Consider the following 20644-nt stretch of genomic DNA (forward strand, 5'->3'; position numbering starts at 1 on the left):
CAGATACACTGGGAGCAGCCCAGAATACCCCTGAGCCTCTTTTTTTTTTTTTTTTTTGCGGTACGCGGGCCTCTCACTGTTGCGGCCTCTCCCGTTGCGGAGCACAGGCTCCGGACGCGCAGGCTCAGCGGCCATGGCTCACGGGCCCAGCCGCTCCGCGGCATGTGGGATCTTCCCGGACCGGGGCACGAACCCGCGTCCCCTGCATCGGCAGGCGGACTCTCAACCACTGCGCCACCAGGGAAGCCCCCCTGAGCCTCTTTGACTTGCTTGGGGTTTGGAGGACAAGGATTGTGTGCACCTTAGGAGATTCTGGTTCAGTAGAGGGCCCTGGACCTTTGCCTTTCAGAAGCTCCCGGAGATCCTGCTGCACCCCTCCACCTGAGAATCCTGGCTTCAGGGATGCCCGAGTACCTTTAGGGTTTCCACACTGAGGTGCTGATGGATCTTCCCTGCCCAATCTCCTTGTACTTCCTCTTACTTTTACAAAATGGCATTGTTGTTGTGGTTGTGGTTGTGGTACGCGGGCCTCTCACTGCTGTGGCCTCTCCCGCTGCGGAGCACAGGCTCAGCGGCCATGGATCACAGGCCCAGCCGCTCTGCGGCATGTGGGATCTTCCCGGACCGGGGCACGAACCTGCGTCCCCTGCATCAGCAGGCGGACTCTCAATCACTGCGCCACCAGGGAGGTCCGTTGTTGTTTGTTTTTAATCTGTCCTTTTATTCTTCTGACGGTGATCTCTAGCATCTTGTTTTTTGGCTTTACTTACTTTTTAAAAAGGTATTACTAGATAGTGAAACTGGGGCACAAGGAAGTAAACGTTGTCCAAGGTCATGGAGAAGCCAGAACCTGCCTTACAGAGTCCATGGTGTCTTCAGCCTGCTGAATGCCTTGCTGGGCAGAGAGCCTAAGGGTCCCGAGCCCCGGGTGCTCGAAGAAGCGGGGTAGGGGTCTGCTCCTCAGACACCGCAGTGTCTTCTTGCCTCCCTCCGCTGGGTCCCAGGCTGGCACAATCACGACCACTGTTCCCAGTTGCTCTGCCCGCCTGCCTGGACATCTGTTCTCCTAACAATATCTACCCATAAATCCTGTCCTCGACTCCAGGGTGGCTTAGCTGGGGGACAACGAAGCCTGTGACCGGCAGCCAAGCCTTTCCCATGGCTGCACAAGGGCGCGTCCACACCTGTGTGTGCTTACTGGCGGCACCAACACCTGCCTCTCAGGCCACGGTTGTGTGTGCGCAGCTGTCTCTCGTGCTGCAGTTGGAAGGGCTCCTCACAGAGCCCTTTCTGCTGTAACCCACGCTATTGTCATTCTTGTTCTTTGTGAAAAGAGATTTGTATCTTGTATATCCTGGCATACAGTAGGTCCTCCCTAAGTGTTTTTTGCCTGCCAGTGAATGAATGAGTGAACCATTAGAAGCCCGTGTGTGAATGTCGCTGGGGTGTCTGTGAATGAAACAGACCCAGTTTCCCTGGTACACGCAGAACACCCCCTGGGTGGCGTGGGGGCGTTGAAGAAGTGTCCCTCCCTGAGTCTGCCCTGAGGTCTGATAGAGGTCTGATAGAAGGAGGCAGCAAAGGATGACGTGCCACCTTGCCCGTCATCACGGCCACTCAGCACTCTCTCCCCTCTTCAAGGCCACCAGACCGCTTTGAGCGCTGTGGCTGACCTGGAAGAGCAGAGGGGCATCAGTACTGGCCGAAGTTTCCAGAGACTGCCTCTCGGAAAAGGGGAACCTGAGAGGGGCGTGAAAGCTGGACAGGCCTTGTTTATGAGGACAGAGGAGAGGTGCAGACGGCTGTGCTCCGTGGTCCCTGAACCAGTGGCCTTGGGGGTAGAGCCCAGCAGTGTGTGTTTGACAAGCCCTGCAGGTGACCCTGATGCTCACGGAGTGTGGTGACGGCTGATGCAGAAAAAGGAAGGGGTCTGATCTTTACACAAGAGACTGAGGGGCTGGGAAGCGACCTGGCACGGTTTAGATGAGTTCTTCTGCTGGCGGCACAGAGCAAAGACAGGAAGGAGACGGGCTGACCAGCCAGGAGGCATCAAGGGAAGCAGGCTCGGGACGCCGAGGATCCCAGCTGGATTGGTGGTGGCCGTGGGAGCAGAGAGCAAAGCCAGGTGGTCCTGTGACAGGAGAGCAGACAAGCCCGGTGACACGTTCGATCTCGCGCCACGCTTTCAGAGCGCTCTTTTCTTGAAAATGTTTAAAAATGATTTGTCCCCTATCACACTGTTATATGCTAATTGTGGAAAATACAAGGAAGAAAAAGGGGGGTACAGAATTCCACCAACATCCAGGACAACTATTGATAGATTGGAGTATTTCTTCTGCTCCATTTTCCTAGGCATCTTTCCTTTATGTAGTTGAAAGCACACCATATGTATCCGTTTGCATCCTGCATCCTTTGCTTAACGTAATTTCATAAGCATTTCCTGATGTGCTTTGAGGCTGTCTCTTTTTGTTGCTGACAGGAGCGCCATAAGGTGGGCAGGGTGGCACTGGTAAGGAAGCAGTAACTAAGACTCAGGGAGAAAAGGAAACTTGTTCCATGAACTTCAGATAGTAGGGAAGTCTGGAGTTAAACAGCCTGGGTTGTGCAGCTCATAAATTACAAGGAACAAAAGGGATGAAGGGGGAACCTGTAGATTAAAATAGACTTTAAAGACACTGTGCAAGACTTAAGTATAGTGTTCAGGCATGCACATTTGAGGGTTAAGAAATGCAAGGAAGTGATTACCATGCAAACAGCTTGTGGCACGTGGAGAGGGTTTTGGAGCACCTGGCAGAGTTTCATTTCTTGACTTGAGTGGTTGAAAGGTGTTTGCCTTATGATGATTCATTAAACTTACATGTATTTTGTGCAGTTTTCTGTATCTGTTTTATTTTTGTAAAAAGGTTGAAAGGAAAAAGGAGCTTGCTCAAGGATCTGTGTGGCAGAGTCAGGACCGGAAGCCCTGTTCACCGGTCCTCCCTTGGGCTTCATTTCCAGCTGTTCCCACCCTTTGTGGGTTGCTGCCCACCCACCTCCCAGCCCCTAGCCCCCAATCTGCAGCTTGCAGGAAAAACTTCAGATTTACAGCTCATTTTGGTTGACTTTCAGGGCCAAGCTGAGACAGGCTGCAGGGAGAACAGGGATTCCCCTTTGACTCAAATGGGGAAATTCTTGAGGAGATCAGTTAAGTCAGGAGTGAAGCTGTCTCAGCCATTTCTGTCATTGTGTGCGGTGTGTGTGCTGCAGGGGCAGGAGCTGCCTTGACAGTTTCTTGAGATACAGGCTCAAGCACCCGGGCTTCTGTGTGCTTTCAGACTCCCTTTGCATTCATTTCCTTAGCCTGGTGCATTGGGTTCCTGGAAACAAATGGTTTTTTTCTTTAATAAGCAGTAGCCCTCCCATACCCCGTCAGCACACACCCTGCCTCAGCTGCCCTTTTCCTCTGACTCCTTCCCAGAAGCCCAAGGAGGCAATGCAAGGGCCACCATGGGGCACAGCCAGGAGAGGGGACAATGGATGAGCCCTGCCGATGCTAAGCTCCCCCTTCGTCCTGGCAGGGCAAGCGGAAGACACTTTTCTGAATCAGGTCCTTGAGCCCAGGGCCCTGCAGCTTCTGAAACCAGACTCGGGCTCCTAGCTGGATTCCTGCTTCTCCCTGCCTGGGTGTCAGGTTTCACCATGGGAACCGGGCCAAAGCTTTGATCTTGGTTGAGGCCAAGGACACCCGTGGGGAGTGGGCCTACTACTCACCCTAGCTCTGCCTGCCCAGGAGAAGGGGGTCTTTGCACTTACCTGCCCTTCCCAGAAGGTTGTGGAAGGGCTTTTCTGTTGGGGATCAATTGTCCACAGTCCTTGGTCCCCCCCCAGATCATTGTAACGAAGCCCCCCAATGACAGTACACCGGGACATCATGCTGCTGAGGAGGAGGGCTCCCCTTAGGTTCTGGAACAGCACTGTCTCATAGAACTTCCTGTGATGTTGGAAATGTTCTAATACACGTGCTGTTCAACGTGACGGCCATCAAACGCTTGAAATGTGGTTGCATGACCGAGGAACCGATTTTAAATTTTATTTAATTTTAAATAATTAAAATTTAAATTTATCTGGCCACACGTGACTAGTGGCTACCTTCTTGGGCAGTACAATTCTGGAAGGAGTGGGTGTCTGAGAAGGCTATACTGCCTGCTCCCCTCTTGCCTCTGCGCACACATACACACATTACAAGTTTCAGGAAGGCCCTGGATACAGTGTCCTTTTTTAAAAAAAAAAATTAATTAATTAATTAATTTTTGGCTGCGTCGGGTCTTCTTTGCTGCGTGCAGGCTTTCTCCAGTTGCGGCGAGCGGGGGCTACTCTTTGTTGTGGTGCGCGGGCTTCTTATCGCGGTGGCTTCCGTTGTTGCGGACCACGGGCTCTAGGCACACGGGCTTCAGTAGTTGTGGCTCATGGGCTCTAGAGCACAGGCTCAGTAGTTGTGGCACACGGGCTTAGTAGCTCCGCGGCATGTGGGATCTTCCAGGACCAGGACTCGAACCCGTGTCCCCTGCATCGGCAGGCGGATTCTTAACCACTGCGCCACCAGGGAAGTCCCAATGTCCTTTTATAACAAAGTTCGCTGTTTAAACATTCTTATCTCGAGTGAGGCAGAGCTGTCATTGACCGTAAACGTGCTCCCACATGTGGCTTCTCTGCGTCCTTGCACACGTGGAGGTAAGGGGTGTGAGACCTCAGGAAACTGTGCATGTGAGTCTGGATTCATCGGTCACAGGACGCAAACTCTGGTCTCCCGCCCTGGCGTGCCCGTGCTCCTCTCTGCTCCTGCCCTTTAGGAAGAAAGAATCCCGTAAGGGTGGATGCCTGGTAACTGGCGGACAGGCCCTCTCCTGGGAATAAGGCCCAGGCCCCGGGGGCGGCGGGGGGTTGGGGGGGAGCCCATGCTGGCAGTTTTGATCTTATTTCCTGTTCTGGATTGAACAGCTCAAGTAAGAGGGATTTTTGCCTTTTTCAAGAAGGTGGGGATGAGGAACAGCTTTTTTTTTTTTTCTTCTTTGCGGTACGCGGGCCTCTCCCGTTGCGGAGCACAGGCTCCGGACGCTCAGGCTCAGCGGCCACGGCTCACGGGCCCAGCCGCTCCGCGGCATGTGGGATCTTCCCGGACCGGGGCACGAACCCGCGTCCCCTGCATCGGCAGGCGGACTCTCAACCGCTGCGCCACCAGGGAAGCCCGAGGAACAGCTTTTAATTTCTTGTTTTATATATGGGTATATTTTTTGAGCAAGGTGGGTGGTGGGGTGAAGGTGCCTTAAGGTCGTCACCAGCTGAGTTCCTCTTATCCCCCTCTCGCCCTCACTTTCCCACTGGCTAGCACCTGGGGGGGTGCTCTGTGATGTTTGTTCAATGAACGAGTGAAGAAGTGGTTTCTGCCTGCCAGAGCGCCTCCAGGACAGCCCTCTGCTGCTCCTCTCTCTCTCGTCCTCTTCCTTTCGCCCTGCAGGGCAGGCCAGCCATCTCTCCTCTCCCGGCTCCCGTCCGAGGCTCTCAAGATGTACGCTGCATGTTCTGACACACTAACCTTTTCTAATAGCTGTTTCCTAGTGTATCATAACTCAGCCGTTACAAATGTCCCACAGAGTATCCCTGCACGGCCATCCCCGTGGCATGTGTGACTCTGCAGACCATATGAACATTCCTCGTCAACAGGGCTGTCGTTGTCCCCTGGCCTACTCCATGCAGATGGGGAAAGAGCCCCTCTGTGCAGGCAGGATTTCCTGTGTGCTGTTGGCCCTCTCTCTGCATAGCCCAAGGAGAGCCCCCTTCTGCCCGGTGAGTCGCAGTCTCTTCTACAACCCAGTGCCTCATCCTGCCTGATTTTGTCTTTTATTTTCATTGTGATAAAATGAACATGACATACCATTTTAACTACTTTTAAGTGGCAATTCAGTGACATTAAGTATACATACGGTGTTCTGCAGTCATTACCACTGTCCATCTCCAGAACTTGTCTATCATCCCAAATAGGAACTCTGTGCCCATTAAACAATCTCTCTCCATCCCCTCATCCCCTCAGTCCCTGGGAAACTCTGCTCTGATTTCTGTCTCTAAGAACTTGCCTATTCTAGGTACCTCATAAAAGTGGAATCATACCGTGTCTGTCCTTCTGTGTCCGGCTTAGCGTGTTTCCAGGGTTCATCCATGTTATAGCATGTATCAGAATTTCATTCCTTTTTGGGGCTGAATAACAACATTCCATGGTTCTATATGTATAGATACATTTTGTTCATCCGTTCATCCGGTGACAGACACTTGGGTGCTTTCTACCTTTGGGCTATAGTGATAATGTTGCTATGAACACGGGTGTTCAAATATCTGCATCTCTGGGAGCGGAACTGCTGGATCGTATGGTAATTGTGTTTAACTTTTCGAGGAGCCACCAAACTGTTTTCCATAGCAGCGGTACATTTTATGTCGCAGTGTACCTTTTAAAATAATTCTTAACTTTCAACTAGAAAAACGATGCATGTTTGTTATAAAAACTTCAAAGGAGGGCTTCCCTGGTGGCGCAGTGGTTGAGAGTCCACCTGCCGATGCAGGGGACACAGGTTCGTGTCCCGGTCGGGGAAGATCCCACGTGCCGCGGAGCGGCTGGGCCCATGAGCCATGGCCGCTGAGCCTGCGCGTCCAGAGCCTGTGCTCTGCAACGGGAGAGGCCACAGCAGTGAGAGGCCCGCGTACCGCAAAAAAAAAAAACAACAAAGAAAACAAAACTTCAAAGGATGCAGAGGTACATGAAGTAACGATGCAACCCTCCCTTTTAGACAACTGCTACTTAGTGTTTGGTGTGTATCCACTTGGACCCCTCCCTGTACCTCTCCAAATATACAAGCATACACTCAGACATTTCAACAAAAGTGGGACACCTGGCCCTGCCGCTTGGTTTTTTTCCATGTCATCCCATGTTGCACCTGAAGTTCTCGGCTGTGTGCCTCTCCGTTCTGTGGATGCACTTGTGTCATGTATCGGTTCCCGGGTAGTGAGAGACAATTCTCACAAACCCTATGCACTCACAGCTTTGCACACGTCGGCTGCCAGAGCTGACCTTGGCACTGGGGAGGCCATGTGGCCAAGAACTACCTTCCCCATCAGTCTCAGCTTTTCCCAAGTTGCTCTACGCTTGGGGTAGCTAAACTAGCTGAGCTGTGTTTTGTGAGGGAGGGCCACCCACCTGGCCTTATCCAGCTGCAGCCTGGCGTGGTACACCCTCCCCTCTGGGAATTCTGGGAGTCAGCCTCCTTTGAAGTGAGGAGGTAACTTAGAGCTGGGCAGAGAGGTGAGCTGCAGCTGGAGAGAGAGAGAGTCCAGACTCTCACAGCATGGGGCGGGCGGGGTTTCTCTTTGGGGCTCTGAGAAGGAAGCTGTGGGACCATCAAGGCGTGCTGTGCCCTCACACACTTGGACAGACCCAGCTTAGGCCTGGCAAAAGGCCACCTTTCAAGCCAAGGACCAGCCTATCTTTTGCCAGCACCTTTTTCTGCAGAGCCCCAGGCAGCTGGTGGGAGAGTACAAAGAGGCCTGGAAAATCCACAAACTGCATAATCAGCCCCTGCATCTTGGACGCTTGACTCTGTTTATTGCTTCCTGTCCCCGAAAGCCCTTTAAAAACAGAGGGGCTTTGAGGGGGGGGAGCTGGACCTGGTGGGTGGCCTGCCCCTGCCAGACGTCCCACAACTCTGGGAGCCGGCAGCTTCCCTAAACAAGTCCACTTTCCTTTCCACTTCCCTCTGCCACCCCCAAAGGGAACAGGGGGTTGTCCAAGAGTGTGAGAGGGCCTAATTGACAAAGGACAAGGGTCTCATTTCTACCAATTTCCTTGAAGGCCTGGAGGTTAAGCTCTAATGAGGTGCAGGAGGGGAGCAGGGTAAAACCTTAGCCTCTGACCGACCCCTTCGAGGTGGGGAGGGGAGCAGGGGGTCTGTTCCCTGGGATCTAGGGACGGTCCTGTTCCAAGGGCCGTGGGACTCGCTCAAAGCTGTTTTATTCTTGTTTGTATTACATTTTTTTTCTTTTGGCCATGCTGCGCGACTTGTGGGATCTTGGTTCCCCAACCAGGAACTGAACCCGCGTCGTTGGCAGTGAGAGTTCGGAGTCCTAACCACTGGCCCACCAGGGAATTCCCTGTATTACATTTTTTTAAAATAAATTTATTTATTTTTTATTTATTAATTTTTGGCTGTGCTGGTTCGTCGTTGCCGTGCGCGGGCTTTTTCTAGTTGCGGCGAGCGGGGGCTACTCTTCATTGCGGTGCGCGGGCTTCTCATTGCGGTGGCTTCTCTTGTTGTGGAGCACGGGCTCTAGGCGCGCGGGCTCAGTAGTTGTGGCTCACGGGCTCTAGAGCTCAGGCTCAGTAGTTGTGGCGCACGGGCTTAGTTGCTCCGTGGCATGTGGCATCTTCCCGGACCAGGGCTTGAACCTGTGTCCCCTGCCTTGGCAGGTGGATTCTCAACCACTGCACCACCAGGGAATCCCCTGTATTACATTTTTAAAAACAGGTTTCTCCTTGTTGACTGACTTTTCTCCCTTCCCTTCCTCTCACCTCCCCAACCTTCATCCACCCTGTCCCAGAATTAACTAATTCACGTCACAGCCTTTCCCACCACTGCCGGTGGCTGAGATGTGACTCTTTCAGGGAAGAGCTACAGCCCTGAAACGTTCACCTGGACACTCACAGCTGGGGGTGCCCGTGAGGGCTGTTTGCTGTGCTTTCCTTGCATCTGGGAGACATGGGCAGGGTGGATGTGGGGGGCACATGGTTGGAAGAGGGATGCTGTGTTTCGGGAAGAGGGGCACGTAGGAAGACAGTCACCCAGAGCTGGGGCTGCCCCTGCCAGCCAGACGTGGGGCGAACTGTCCCTCTCCGACCTGGGGCTCCCGCTGTGGTCAGGCGGGTGGGAGGCCTGAGTTCCCACCCTCCCTCTATGCCTGTCTGCATCCTCCCTTTGCTTGGCGTCCCTGACTTAGAAGCCGATTGACCACATGACCCTGATTTACCCCTGTTGAAAGGCCTCTCTGATTTAAAAAGCAGAGGGTATGAGTTGGCCTGTGCTCTCTGTGTGGACCCGCCGTATGTGAGGGTCCGTGGGTCTGCTCGTACTTTTCCGCAGGGGCCGTCTAAGCAGACTTTCCACGTGGGACCTCTGTGTGTCTGAGCTTGTGCATTTGGTTGTGCAATTCTGATCCTGCCCCACCCTCCCAGCTCCTTCCTGAAAGTGAAATGCTACAGTCCTTGCTCAAGAACAAAGGCTTGAGCTCAGCCCTGCATGTTAATGATTTTCAAGTGTGGCCACTTCCTCCTGCTGGGCCCGACTCACTCAGCTGCTGCCCGCTGTGGTTGGGATGGAAACCCAGCTTGAAGAGCCCAGGGACGGACAGGGGGACCCTGCTGGGGGTGGGAGCCGGAGCCTGGCAGGGTCCTGTTGGCCCTGGGACCCCTGTAGCAGAGGAGGCATATGGCAGGACCGGCCTGCTCTGCTCTGAGCTGGACTGCACCCCCTTCTTTTCTATCTCCCTGCTCCTGGCCAATCCATGCAGCCGCTTCTCTCCTGCCCCAGGGTGACCCCACGTTCCCAACCCTTCTGGAGCCTCAGTTTCCCTCTGTGCCCCATACAGAGATCAGAGGCTCCTCATTATAAGTAGGGTGACAGTGCAGTGAGTGGTTGGGAACATGGGCTTGGGGGTAGAATCCTGACTTAGCCGCTTGGTATCTAATTCCTCTGTGCCTCAGCTTCCCCATCTGCAAGGTAACACCTCCTACCTCGTAGGGCTGTTGCTAGGATTCCATGGAGGTGAAGTGCCCAGCATGGTGCCAGCTGAGCCCCTGCTCTCGGGGAACAGGCCCAGCCTAGAGCCTGGCTTGTGGAACTCGCCCCCAGCACTGGAAACTGTAAAGTGCTGTGCACATGTAAAGCACAATCATTTGGGGGCAGTCATCACGTTCAGAGTGAGAGAATGATCTATTTCAGGATTTTTAAACGGCTGGGATCAGCAGACCTTGGCTACAATTCACAGATGTTTCCCACTGTGGAAGCTGGGTTTTCACTCCTGCCTTTCCTGTTGGTCTTTCCTCTTTGGTTATTTGGCACACGCACATGGGTTCCCCCCTTTGTGCCACACAAAGGGAGCATGAATCCGGATTCACCCCGTGTCTGTGGGCTGTGGGCCTGAAAACCACTACAGCTCCTCTGTCAAAGATTCATAAACCTTGAAGGATGAGTCAGTCGTGTTTGCCACCAGCAAGAAGTGCTTGAGCACTAGCTGAATACCTCGTGTTTTAACAGTGCTCCTCAAGGAGATACGGGACTAAGGAGTGTCCAGCTGCTTTGGAAAGGTCCCAGCAATTGCTGGACTGTCCTCATTGTCGCCTCATACCCCTTAAGTCTGGGTGACTTGTAACCCACTTGTAGGCTGGGGCCATTCCAGCTACACGCTCTCTCCGACCCAGCCCTCGTGCCCATCCCACACTGGAAGGAAGGGAGTGCAGGGTCCACACATCCCTGGCTGGCGGCTTCCCTGGGAGGGACAGAGCGGCTGCGAGTTTGGGCTTGTGGGGTGAAGTGGCAGAGCGTTTGTTTGATGACTGTGGATTAAGCCCAGGTGTGTGGGCCTAATGTTTACAGAATCCTGATTGGCTCAGGCTGGAATGAAAAAAATGGCTATTCAGGGGAGCAGGGAGGTGGCATGGATAATCCAAAAGCCATTTTTTCAGGGCTTGGAGCCAGAGATAAGGTATTTTTGCAGATCTCCATAAATCAGCCAGATAGGAATTCTTTTTAATGTGTGCCTGCAGTGTACCTCAGCTGCTCCAGTGACTGAACAGTCCACGAAACTCAGCTCAGACAGCTGTGGACCATCTGGGGACTCAGGGCACACACAGAGGATGCCAAGAATGAAAGGGACCTTGAAGATCATTTAGTCCTCCTTGCCCATTTTTCAGATGGGTACCTGAAGGCTCAGGCGGTGAAATGACTTGCTGAAGTTCCCTTGGCTGGTCAGTGATAGAGCTAAAGTCAGAATCTGGGGCCCCAAACCACATCACTCTGTAAGGTAGTGGTCCTCACACTTTACTGCACATTCGAATGATCTGGGGAACTTGTTAACATACAGATTCCCAGGCTGTAGCCCCGGAAATTCTGATTTCATAGTGGGGTGAAGAATGTGTGTCCTTAGCAAACCCCTCAGAGGAGTCTGGTGAAGGCGGTCTCCACCATCCTCTCAGATACATTGCTATAACGCAAAGGGCGTTTGCTTTTAGACTGATAGAAAAGCACATTTGCTCTTCCCAGAGCCTCGTGAGCAGGCCGGTAGCAGTGCGGGGAACAGGCAGAGATGCAAACAGCTCTGGTTAAACCTAGGCTTTAAAGCAGGTTGCAAGAAACTGGTGTGTCAGAAGACTTGACAGCACACTGGTTTCTTTCCTGTGAGGCCATGCAATTTGGATGTGGTGCAGCCCTGGACGACCTTTAGGTCACACTTGACGACCCCTTGTCCCTATCTGTAAAATGGCTCTGATGGTGGTAGAAGGTAATAATCTGCGGTACTAGATTATCGTGAGGATTAACACAGTGCACGGGAAGCACAGCCCAGCACTCAGTAAATGGCACGTTCTCTGATCGCTAATTGCTGGGGGAGGGAGGGGAGGGCAGGCCTCTGCTTTATGTCTTTATGGAATGGATGTCTGCTGAGGATGTCATTTGAGGACAAGGGTTCTGGTTCTGTAGCTAAAGAAAGGGTCCAGGTCCTTCCAGCCCTGGGGGACTGGGATGCAGCCACCCCCTTCTGCAGAGGTGTCACCATGGTTTGTACCTAGCTTGGTGGTGCCTTTCTCTGGCTCTGATCCGTCCCCCACCCCAACTCATGTCCTTGCATCTCTGGGAGGTTTCAGTGATGGGGAAGGTCAGACTGAACAGGGACTCTTTCTCTCCATTTTCTAGGGATGGAGACTGAGGCCCCCTGGAGGCAAAGCAGGCTGGTTCTGGGACCGCCAGGATCTCCTGCCCCTTCCCCTGACTGTCAGATTTGAGGGCCAGGGCTACCAGCCCCAGCGGGCCTGCAGCCCTCCTTCACTCCCATCTGGGAGTTGGTTTTGCAGGGAACCGGAAAGCTGATTTCTGGGCCAGGGTGTGCCACTTCCAGGTTCTGGTTCTGGCCAGATTTGCTGCAAATCAGGTCAGCCTGACCTCACCCCTCACCACTGATGCACCTGATGCTGTAAAAACCATTCTGGGCACATTTGGGGAAGAGAGAGCGGGACCAGGGCCTCATCTGGCCCTGCTGTCAGCCTAGCGAAGGGAGGGGTTGCAGGGTGGGCCGTGGGAAGGCTGAGGGGGCGGTTAGTGCACGTTAGCGTGTGTGTAGGACAGTCTGGCGGAAGAACACAGCTTCCAAGTTGGGTGAAGAGAGGAGTGGACTGAGTGCCTGGGCTGGGCGGGAGGGTTCAGGAAAATCTAAAGGAAGGGAGCGTGGCCCCTGGCTGTGAGGGCCTGAGGCATCTGTGGCACCCGCCTGTGCAGTGAAGGCTTGGAGGGAGCTGGTGTATGTGGCACAAGCAGACGCATGAGCTGTGCGTCGCTGCGCTGGGGTGCACGCCCACACGGGGACAGGGCGCTGGCCCGGGAGGCCACAATCTGGGTTCAGATCCCAGCTCTGTGGCCACTGAGCTCTGACCTCAGGCAACACACACCATCTGGCAGGGAGAGCATGGGGTTTCTTCCTGAGGGCATGTGTGGGCACGTGGGTACTGGAGTTGAGCAGTGTGGGTGAGGGAGGGCCACAGGTGGGGAGGGATACCTAACCCAGCGGTGGCAGAGGAGGGGCGCGGGGGAGCGAGCAGCCTGCGGTTGAAGAGAGTAGCACGGGCCTGGTAAGTGGCTCTGAACAGTCCCATCTGCTGTCTGGGCGGGGCGGAATTTCTGATGGTGTCCCGGCTGCCTGCCTGCGAGGGGTGGTGGCCCTCGGGCTGCAGCTGCCTCCTGCTGTTTGAAGCTGGGCCCCTCCCCAAGCCCCTGCTCCCCAGCCCGGGACCTGCATTCCCCAGCTGCTATAGGAAGCACTTCGGAGAAGGGCCCTCTGTGTGCCTGTGCTCCTGCTGCACAGCCCGGAGCCCCTCCCTGGGGGCAGGCCCCTGTCAAACCAGCCCAGCCCCCAGCAGCAGCGGCAGCTCCACGCAGGGGTCCCAGAGCACCCCAGCCTGAGGTCCTGGAGGCACCTGAGAAGAGCCTTAATGCTGCATACTCTCCCCGCTCAGGGCTGGATTCAAGATCATAACCCTAGGGGCTTCCCTGGTAGCACAGTGGTTAAGAATCCACCTGCCAATGCAGGGGACACGGGTTCGAGCCCTGGTCCAGGAAGATCCCACATGCCGCGGAGCAACTAAGCCCGTGCACCACAACTACTGAGCCTGTGCTCTAGAGCCCGTGCAACAAGAGAAGCCATCCAATGAGAAGCCAGTGCACCACAACAAAGAGTAGCCCCCACTCGCCGCAACTAGAGAAAGCCCACGCGCAGCAACAAAGACCCAACGCAGCCAAAAAAAAAAAAGATCATAACCCCAGGCCTGACTCCTGGGCCAGGCTCTAGACACAGACAGTCTTACTGACGGCTGCCCCGACTGAGAGAACGTGATCCCCCTCAGGAACCTGTCTGAGGACATACAGGTGTCCCTGTTCTACACATGAGGAAACGCACTCAGAGATGTTCCACTCACCCAAGCAGCAGTGATCGGGATGGAAGCCGGGGTTAGCCCTGAGCTCAAGCCCATCCTTAACCGCTGCGCTCCTACCCCAGACACAGCGCCGGTAAAAACCAACTTGTGGTTTCCCCTCCACGGGGAGCTTCCTGGCTAGACCCCGCCCCACTGCGCTGCTCCGGTGGGCCCTCCACACTGTGGTCTGACCCCTGAAACAGCTGTGGCATCAGCCATCACCTTGCCCACCGGGAATCTCTGTGTACCCTGCAACCCTCCCAGGAGATAGGTGGGGCCCTGGCCCTGAGGCTGAGGCTCTGGCCAGGGAGGGCTTGCCCAGATAGTCCGGGTAGGAGGGATGGAGTTGGGATTCGAAGGATCACAAAAGTTTTAAAGCCCTGGAGGCTCTGTGCTTTTAAGATTTCTTTCTGTCATCATTCAGTTGTTTTTGGTTTGGTTTGACTTGGTTTTTTAAAATCAGAGAACAGTGTAAGACGGAGGTTGAGAAGAGCATGGACTCTGGGGACAGATTGTTTGCATTCACATTTTGGCTCTGTCACTGACTGTGTGACCCTACGTAAGCTCTTTACACTCTCTGAGTCTTAGTTTCCTCATCTGTAAAATGGGTATAATTGCTTTACTGTGGGGTGGCTTTGATGAGATGATGCATGCCACGTGTTTAGAAAGTGTGTGGCACACAGTATGTGCTCATAGATATTTGCTATGACTATTATTAAAAAGTAATTCATGTCAATTGTAGATAATATGCATATGCAAAGAGAACAGAAAATCACTGGCAGAGCTATCATTTTGATATTCTTTGTAGGTTATCTGCTTATTTTATAATTTTAAAATTAATGAACATGAATCAAAATTTAAAAGGTACCAAAGGATTTACAGAGAAAAGTTTTCTTGATCTGTCTCTTATGACCTAATTCTCCCCAGTGGAAGCCTATAGTATCAGTTTCTTATGAATCCTTTCAGAGCCCTTTCCCTCACCCTCTCCATATGTAGACATACACATACCCTAATGCACTATAGTATAGAGACTATACTTACTTTTCTGTGCCTTGCATTGTTCCCCTAAGCAATAGGTCTTGGGCATAGAGACATACAGAGATGCCTTATTTTTGTTTACCACTGTATAGTGTTCCATCAAATGTGTTATATGAATTCCATAGAAGTGGAATTCATGGATCAGTGGGTGGGTGCAAAGTGTGTGCTAGTGTGGGGTAAGGGGACAGGAGTTGGGACTTCAGTTCCCAGGACCCTCCTCTGCTCTGAGCACCCCTCCCTAATCTTGGTTCCTTGGCCTGGACTCCCTGGGCATGCTCAGATACTGAATTATGTGGCATCACTGACTGACCACCTGTCCCAGGGGCCCAGAGACATCTCCTGCCCAGACTTCAGGGCTCAGCATCAGACCATGCAGGCCCAGCCTGTGGAGGGGCCTTCAGCTTAACCGCCTGAAGGACAGGCCCGGGGAGGGGCAGCTGGCCCCTCTTTCCCAAGGAGCTGGAACTGGGCCAGCAAGAGCTCATGCCTGGAGCCAGCCCAGCTTCACTGCCTGGCACCTGAGCTGCCAGTGCCCCCTTCTCCCAGTTTGGGCCATTGCACTTGGTCCCAGGTACAAACACATTCCTGCCAGCCCAGAGGCGCTCCGCAAGGCTGCAGTCCCTGGGTGGGGCAGCGGGGAGCAGCTTCCCCTCTGTCAGCTGAAGTCTGATCTCCTCCCAGGCGCCTGGGTTGAGTGTCTTGGCCAAGCTGGTAACGCTTGTTGATGGAGAGACGGATTGTTGTGGAAATAGTCCCAACCAGTTCAGGTAGAGATGGAAAACAGTTGGTTGCCCAGGCAACTGACAACCTTGGTGGAGTAGAGAAAAGGGATTTGTAAGGAAACTGCCATGGTTCTGTCTTTCCTTCTGGTAGGCTTTGCCTGGACTCCTTCCTCCTCCCTTCTTCCCTGGACATGAGCACCAGGTACCCCCAGCCTCTCCAGGGGCAACTCTGCCCCATTAGGAGTCAATTCAGTTCACAGTTACTGAGTTCTTGCTGTGTGCCTGACTCCGTGCTCAGCCTCGGGAATGCAGAAAGGGGGTCAGGCCTGACGGATTAAGAGTGCCAGGTCTGGAGTCAGATCAGTTTGGCCACTTAGCTGTGTGACCTTGAACAAATTCCTCGACTCCTCTGTGCCTCATTTTTCTATCTATAAAGTGGAAATAGCATTGGTAATATGTACCTCTTAGGGCTGTAGAGAGGATGAAAAGAGTTATTAACAGGCATAAGGCACTTGGAATAGTGGTTGGTACATAAAGAAGCAGGCGATAAGTGTTATGTTATCATTATTGCTATTATTACCGTCATTCTACCAAGATGAGCCGAACAAATGACATGTTATTCATGCCTGAGGAGCTTCATCTTGGATCTTTTCAACTGGAAGGCAGAGCTGACTTCTCAGCCCTTTTACAGCAACCAAGCCCAATGTCTGGGCCTCAGGAACAAAGATGAACAATGGTGTCCTTAGAACTGAAGCTCTGGGGCCAGTCCTTTCATAGGGTAGGGACCTTATTAACTTCCTTTGAAACCTCTTGCCCTAGTCCATACACAACAGCCCCCATCAGCTATAGACCTGCCCACAGAAGTTGAAGCAAGAGAGAGAAAAATTAGGAAAGCAAACATCTTTTTTTGTTTTTTTTCTCGTATAGATTTTTAAAAGATATTACTGGGGTAGGTGGATTTCTTTCCTGCCCCAGCCTTAGATTGGACTCATTGATGGGGGATGGCCCAGAGAGGTAAGTGGCTAACTCAAGGTCACACAGCCGGGCATGGCAGAACTGAGTCTGCCTCTCCCTCTCTTCCTCCTCCTCTTCTCTTAGGTCCAATAAGGCCTCCTTTTCCCAATGGCCGTGCCCGAGGGTCCTCTCTGCCCTTCCTGACACCCCCTTCCCCGGGGGGTGGGCACAGGTGTGGCTGCCCAGCAGCTCCCGGTGCCTCGGGAATGAATGAGGCTGGCTTTGTTGCGGCCCCAGCAGCTGTGGCCGTTTGAGTTTCCATTAAGCCCTTTCCGCGCCTTGGTCTGGAGCAGGAGGCTCGGCATTTAAAGGTCACCGGGCGTTTGAAGCTGCAGTGACATTAATAGCTTGGGAAGAAAACAAGACTGTGCAGGGACCGGAGGACAAGGCGCCTCTGTCAGGGCTGCCCCCGCCCCCCCTCCCCCGCCGGGTGCTCACGCGCATACACACACACTTACACACTCGGACACACACACACACAGACCCTGACAGCCTCTCTCTGTCTCTTGTCCCGCCCTCCTTTCTCCCCTTTTGGGGCCTCTCTAGCTCACAAGCCAAGAAGCTCAGGCAGACATCCCTGTGCCCTGCCCCCATCACGTCTGAGGTGACAATTGGACAAGGATGCAGCTGCCCCAGGCCCAGCGGCTTCTCCATTAACACTGCCATTACCCACTTGAGGTTTCCCCAGGACTTAACCATGGTTACACAAGCATCCCAGGGGTCATATGACCTCCTTCTGGCCCTGCTGGCTTTTGCAGCCCAGATTCCTAATGAGACAAAATAAGCCTGGGCCTGGTCTTCTCATACGGGAAATGAAAGGGCTGGCAAGCAGGGTGTACCTTGCTTGCCAGTTCCAATCACTTGGTAGTGACTTGCCCAGAGGGCTGAGTTGAAAAGGCTTCTGAGGCTGTGTGGGTTCCGTAGGACAATGCCTAGATGGATTAGTGATGTCTGCCAAGGACACAGGGTATAAATAAGTGGCGTGTGCGCCTTGTATTTCGCACCTTGGGAATAAACTATCTTGAAACTCTTCCAGTCTTGGATCCTAAGATCCCTGGAGTGGCTGGGTGGCTCCTCTTCCTTTTAGTCAGCCCGAGAGTCGGGGGTGGGGCTGATTTTTGAGTTCTTGGAGAGAAGCTGATCTGTATGCCCTTTCCTGGGAGCAGCTGTGGCCTGAGCCCTGGGACACCACCTAGTGGCCTGGAATGGTAGTGCCATTGGGCTGGGCCCAGATCTTATGCAAGAAGGGACAGCGAGTCCCTCTGCAGGCTGTGATCACAGCAGTTACAGATAGATCACAAGATCCGGTCTGTCCCTGGGAGTTTTTAGAGGAGGGAGCCAGGGGTGTGCAGCGACACAGCTGGCCTCGGGTAGTCACTTCAGAAGAATGGGGGGGGGCGTGCAGAAAAGTGTTGGCAACTGGGACCTCTGGCCTCCCAGCCCCATACCTCCTCCTGAGGCCTCCTCTTCTAATCCCCACCTTCTGGGGTTGAGTCCTGGTCCTCCTGGGAGGCAGCAGAGTATCAATTCAGGTGTTGGAGGGGGTCGAGCTCCTGCCCGCTGGAGCTGTCGCTGGCTTGGAAAGAAGACCAACAGACCAGCCTTGTGTGCCAGGGAGGAGGCCCTCAGGCCAGGCGGCAGAGGGCTCAGGCACCTTGACCGTGTCACCGAGCAGCCTTGGCCTTGGTCGCTTCGTCTGTGAAGTGGGGTAATAATGCACACCCTGTATAAATGATAGGTTTGTTGTGAGGACTGAATGAGAAGGCAGAGAAGACAGGGCTTTGGAAATGGAGAAAGCACCCCGTCCCCACCGTTGATATGAGCCGGAGAAGGAAGAGAGGGGAAGGGAACCCACAGTTGCTGCACTCCAACTTCTTTCCTTCCCTTCTTTACTCATCCGCCTGATAAGTTACGTTGGAGCTGCTGTTGGACATCCACGTGGAGGCAGCGGGTCGGCTGTGCAAGTGTGGAGTTCAAGGGCGCGTTCCCGGGAGACCTCAGGGCGAGAGACATGTGGGAGCCAATATTCGGCGTGTAGACAGTATCAAAGCTGTGGGACTGGATAAGATCACTCAAGGTTTGAGTATAGCTCAGGAAAAGGGCCAAGACCCGGGCCGGAGGTCGCACCAACCTGTCTCGTTGGGTGCTTCCTATGCTGAGGCACCCGTATAAATTCTATCACAACACCCCTTCCACGTAGGTATGATCCCAACTTTGACAGATGAGGAAGCTGAGGTTCAGAGAAATGAAATAATTTCTCCAAGTCACACAGCCTTACCAGGCACAGGCAGAATGGGAATCCATTCTGGCTCCTGGGCTCTCACATCCCCCATGTGGGCCCTACCTGGCCCTGCAGGAGACTGGCTGGGATGACCTTGGGCAAAGTCGGGAGAATGACTCTCCGACTTGGGCAGCTGGCCCACCTCCCTGGGCCAGGCCGGGAGTGACTCAGGCCTTGGCTGTCTACACACGCTTGGAGGGAAGCTTGGCTGTCTGCCGCCCCTGCCAGGCCTGGATTCCTTTCTGGGGAGGCGGAAGGCCTGGCTCCCTGGGACCTGGGGGAGGACAGGTATGGGGTTTCTGCTTCCCAATCCCCAGGTTGCTCACAACCTGTGAATTCAGGAGAGCCTCTGAGTCTGCCTCCAAGAGGTCTAATGGGCTCAGCAGGTTAGATTCACTTCCTTTTTCAGAAGTCAGGGGTTATCTCCCTCTGTTTCCCTGCCAGTGCCCAGCAGCCAGGGTTCAGAGAGGCGGAGGAGTGATTTCCCCAAGGTCACAGAGCCAGTTCTGGGGCAGAGCCAACAGACCCCCTCCCTGCCCTCCCTCCGCCAGTGCTGTCTGGGTCACATTTCCTCTGCTGGAATGTCAGCCAGGCTGTGCCGTCTCCTGAGCCTTTCTGAGGTTCCTCCGCTCCTAGCCCTGCAAGCCTGACTTGGCATTTTTGCCTCTTAGGAAATGGGTTCCTAATTCTGGCTTCTCTACACACTAGCTGTGTGACTTTGTACAAGTTACCTAACTTCTCTGAACTGGTTTCCACAGCTATAAAGTGGGGACAATAACATCTGTCTCTGGAGTTGTAAAAAAAAAAAGATTAAATGTGAAAGCGCCTGGCACAAGCTTGTACACCTAAGCTGCCTACTTCATTTTTTCATGTGTTTAAAATTTTTTTTCATTTGAGCTGTGCCGGTTGTAGAAGGCAGCCTGGCACGGATGACTCTGACCCTGAGGACAGTCCTTCTCCCTGCTCCCAGCCACGCTGGCCAAACCTCAGCCCTGGCCTCAGCCTCTGCACCTGAGCTCAGCGAGGGCTGGGGAGATGGTCCTCTGAGAAGTGGGGGCCCTCACAGCGACCCCTCCTGGTGTTAATTGTAGGCAGCCTGGCTCTGGGAGTCCGTGGGTCCTTGCAGAGTCCTATGAAAATAGCATTTCTCTACACTGAATCCTGTTTCCCATTACTGTTTCTGAGCCGCTTTCTCCTCATCCACAGAAACGCTCTCTGATGGAAAAGTCAAGGCTTTACCGCTCCTGCTCTGTGTCCTGGGCAGCTTCTCTGGTCCTGGGTCTCGGCTCTTCATCTGTAATGTGCAGCAGGCTGTAGCGTTGTCGGCCGTTTTCATGTCGCGGCAGACACACAACGTGCTCTTTTTCAAGGCTTTGCACCTGGGGTAAATGGAAGCAGCTGCTGCAGCCCAGCCTCCCCTGGGGCTGTGAGGATCGGTATCTCCTTCCCGAGGGCTGACAGAATTTCGGGGGGTTGATATCCAGATGCTGGGGAAGGATCGCCTAGAATCCCCCGCCCCATCCACTCCAGGAGCAGCTTGGCTGGATACCAACGGCCCCTGGCTCTCTGCCGGCCTTGTGGGGCAGCGGCGACAACAGTCACGCAGCTAACCACGTTCCAGGCACCGTGCTGAGGATTATCCTGTTTAATTCTCATGGAAGCCCCGTTCGTGTAGGTGAGGGATTGGGCACAGAGAGGACAGGGGACGGGTACCAGGTCCCACAGCTGGAGCGGCAGAGCGGGAGTTGCCGCCTGGGGCTGAATCAGGGCACTTACTTAAATGGTAGGAGGGCAAGAAGGTTTCTTGGGGGCTTCCCGACACTCAGGCCCGGAGCC

The 20644-nt window shown here is 53.9% G+C and overlaps 1 protein-coding gene across 6 annotated transcripts in view; it reads left to right on the forward strand.

The window, feature by feature from the left end:
• CUEDC1 (CUE domain containing 1) overlaps nucleotides 1-20644 on the forward strand; it is a 76602-nt gene that overhangs the window by 33086 nt on the left and 22872 nt on the right. For 2 of the 6 annotated variants that reach the window (XM_060290658.2, XM_060290656.2), the window contains exon 2: nucleotides 20015-20483. The exons of the other annotated variants lie outside the window; for them this stretch is intronic. The gene's annotated coding sequence lies outside the window, so the exon portion shown is untranslated. The remainder of the gene's footprint in view (nucleotides 1-20014; nucleotides 20484-20644) is intronic. 6 annotated transcript variants of the gene reach the window in all.

The sequence above is a fragment of the Globicephala melas genome, chromosome 20 (assembly GCF_963455315.2).
Source record: "Globicephala melas chromosome 20, mGloMel1.2, whole genome shotgun sequence".
NCBI classification, from domain to species: domain Eukaryota; kingdom Metazoa; phylum Chordata; class Mammalia; order Artiodactyla; family Delphinidae; genus Globicephala; species Globicephala melas.